Here is a 3,445-nt window from a genome sequence, read left to right on the forward strand (position 1 = left end):
ATTTAAGAAATAAGATCAAGGGTAAAAAATTATAACTTCACCCAATATAAAAATTTTGGATCTACTTATATTTAATTTTTTATGTGGGACCTACAAATATTTTTCTTTATTTATTCTTTTGAAAGATGAGTTGCTTATTGATTTATTAACCCTTTTATTTAATTTATAACCCCCCACAAAAAAAAAAAACCAAAAATTCTCCACGTTTAAACTTTTGCTAAACTATCCAGTTTGACCCTAATTTCATTTGCACGTGTGTGTCTATATCCCAAAATGCGTGCTGTTAGACTCTTCGTACTCCGTCCATGGAGTAGATTGTCCATGCACGCAATCAAAATCTCTTGTATTGGTGATCTCTACATGTTATTGTACCCTTTTGATGATGCTTCTTATAAGTGAATTTTTAGATGTTCTATTAGAACTATGGTTCATTACTCCAACCATAAATATTTAATAAATTTTTAGCTTTACCTAGGTAATAAAAGGGAACTAGAGACAAAAAATTACTGGCATGCCTTGTAATTAGGATAAAAAATTTCATGAATCTGTGTTTTAAATAAGACCAACATAGCGCATCAAACCACCTCATCCAACCAAATATGGCATTATTTAAACAGTATCCTATTGTAGTTGCATAGTTTTAATATACTACCTACTCGGCAGTGTCTTCAAATATGTTTTCTATAAAATGTTTCAATTTAATTTATTTATATACAAAGTTAAAAATATATTAATTTGTTATACCAGCTTTTGAAAATTATCGTTCTGATATGGTTCAATAATCAGTCATTTTTGCAATGACACCGCAAGGGCGTATTTTATAGCTTGATTGACAAAAATTAAATTTTAGAGGCTAAATTGATAATTGAGTAAAACTAAAGGCACCCCAAAAATTTTATTATCTTAATCATTAATATGTTAACACTTTTATAGTATTTCAACATTGAAGATCTTATTATAGGAGTGCTTGTGAGCGAGGCAGAGGAAGGAAAATGGAAAAGGGACTCTTGGAGAAAAACACAAAGCTGGTCAATGAAGAGGATCATCTACCCATAACATGGCGTGCGTTTGCCCAAGAAGTGAAAGCAGTTTGTTGTGTAGCAGGGCCTATGGTGGCTGAGAATGCGTCAACCTTCTTTCTGCAAACCATCGCTTTGATGATGGTGGGTCACTTGGGAAAACTTGCTCAATCTAGCACTGGTGTTGCCATTTCACTTTGTGCTGTCACTGGCTTTAGCGTCATCGTAAGTCACTTATTGTTTTACTTGAGTAACAACTTCATCTTGTATTGTGGGGTTTTGTCCTTTTGATTGATAGCTAATATTTGCATTTTGGATTTTGTAATTTGTACTTTTATATAACAGTTTGGATTGGCTTCTGCACTTGGAACATTATGTGGGCAAGCCTATGGAGCTAAACAATATAAGAAGTTTGGTGTTCAAATTCAAACTGGCATATTTTGTCTTATTTTATGTTGTCTTCCTCTGTGTGTCTTGTGGCTAAACTTGGGGAAGCTGCTGGTTTTACTTGGTCAAGATCCTTTAATTGCACATGAAGCAGGCGAATTTGCGGTTTCTTTGATTCCTGCGCTCTTTGGGTATGCAATACTCAAGCCCTAGTTCGATACTATCTTATGCAGAGCTTGATCACCCCTCTTATTCTCTCTTCTTCATTTATCATCTGCTTCCACATAGTTTTCTGTTGGACAATGGTTTTTAAATCTGGAATGGGTCGTTTTGGAGGAGCCTTTGCCATTGGTATTTCATATTGGTTGAATGTGATCTTGCTTGCGTTATATATGAAATTCTCTGATTCTTGTGCAAAGACTCGGACTCCTATTTCTATGGAGCTTTTCCAAGGCATTGGAGATTTCTTAGCTATAATGGCTTGGTATTCTTCTAGCTACTTCACATAACGATTATGAATTCCTATATATTTTACATTGTGCCTCAAATATTGATATACTAATATTGATGACTGGATATTTCAGCCTCCAATGGTGGTCATATGAAGTGACGACATTGCTTGCTGGTCTTCTAAGACCAAACCCAGAGCTTGAAACTTCAACCTTAGCTGTTTGGTATTTATGCTTTTTCTAAACTTTTCGGTTTCCAAAATCCATCATAAGTAGTTTTGATTGCACTCCAATAATGATATAATGCTAACTATTTCTCTATACAAATTTGAATCTTTTGACCAGTGTATCAATGAACGTTACAATCGATTCCATACCAGAGTCGATTGCTTCCGCAGCCACGTTTGCATCACATAACATCGATCAGTCAATCTATTTATATGTTTTCATTTATAAATATTATCTCCAATCCTATGGATATAATGATTTATATATATATAGTGTGGCTTCTTAGATGTTCACTTAAATCAATTCTTTCTCATGGGTGATTCTTGTGGATATTATTATTCAGCACAAGAGTTTCAAATGCATTAGGAGCTGGAAGTCCAGAATCGGCGCGAGTATCTGCCTTACGTTCTAGGATTCTAGCAACGTGTGAGGCTCTTTTGGTGAGCTCAATAGTTTTTGTGAGCCGTAATGTTTTGGGTAATTTTTTTAGCAATGAGCCTGAAGTGATACATTACGTGAAAGACATAGCTCCTCTGTTAGTTATGTCTGTTTTTGTGGACTCCTTACAAGGTACCCTTACAGATATGTATAAAATATTTCATTCTAATACTATATTCCCAACGAAAGTATATTCTTACTATAATCAAACTCAGATTTTGTTGTTCTTGGAAATCTTGTTTCTTGTGTAAATAGGGACTGCTAGGGGAAGTGGGTGGCAGCAGATAGGGGCATATGTGAATTTTGGATCTTATTATGTGGTTGGCATTCCACTGGCTGCAATATTGGGTTTCTGGGTAGGCATGAGAGGAAAAGGCCTTTGGCTTGTAATAACGACTGGTACAATCTGCCAAGTGATTGTGCTATTGATCATAATCAGTAATACAGATTGGATAAAAGAGGTTTGTTTTCTTCATGATTATATTACTTTCAAAAGAATACATCAATTTATCTTGAAATTTGAAGCTTAATTGACCTTTTATTTTTTAGCAATTAAGATTCTGCAGCAACTTTTGAACTTTTAAATAGTGCTTATTTGAAATGTTCTCATTGTGAAAGAGTTTGAATTTGCAGGCAAGACAGGCCAGGGAGAGGACATTGCAGAGAACATCGGAGGAAGAAGAAGAGGAAAATGTTTTGACTTCGGCAACAAGAGTGTAGTACTTAATTTTAAGGCCATTTAATTTGGGTAAAGTGAGATGTTTGGAGATTATATGAAAATGGGGGATGAAGCTTTAGAACTACAACATGTGAGATTGAAAGTTGAATCCAAGGCCACAAGCACAAGCTTCAATGGAATAATATAATGTTGTTAATAAACTTGTCAAAATCAATTTTCCATTATTTTCTTTTCTTTCTCCTACA

The 3,445-nt window shown here is 34.6% G+C and overlaps 1 pseudogene; it reads left to right on the forward strand.

Moving 5' to 3' along the window:
• Window positions 1-992: 992 nt before the first annotated feature.
• Window positions 993-3,241, forward strand: LOC114716899 (protein DETOXIFICATION 14-like; annotated as a pseudogene).
• The last annotated feature ends 204 nt before the right edge of the window (window positions 3,242-3,445 follow it).

The sequence above is a fragment of the Neltuma alba genome, unplaced genomic scaffold (genome assembly GCF_004799145.2).
Source record: "Neltuma alba isolate B1F8T4 unplaced genomic scaffold, ASM479914v2 tig00011698_pilon, whole genome shotgun sequence".
In the NCBI taxonomy this organism is placed as follows: domain Eukaryota; kingdom Viridiplantae; phylum Streptophyta; class Magnoliopsida; order Fabales; family Fabaceae; genus Neltuma; species Neltuma alba.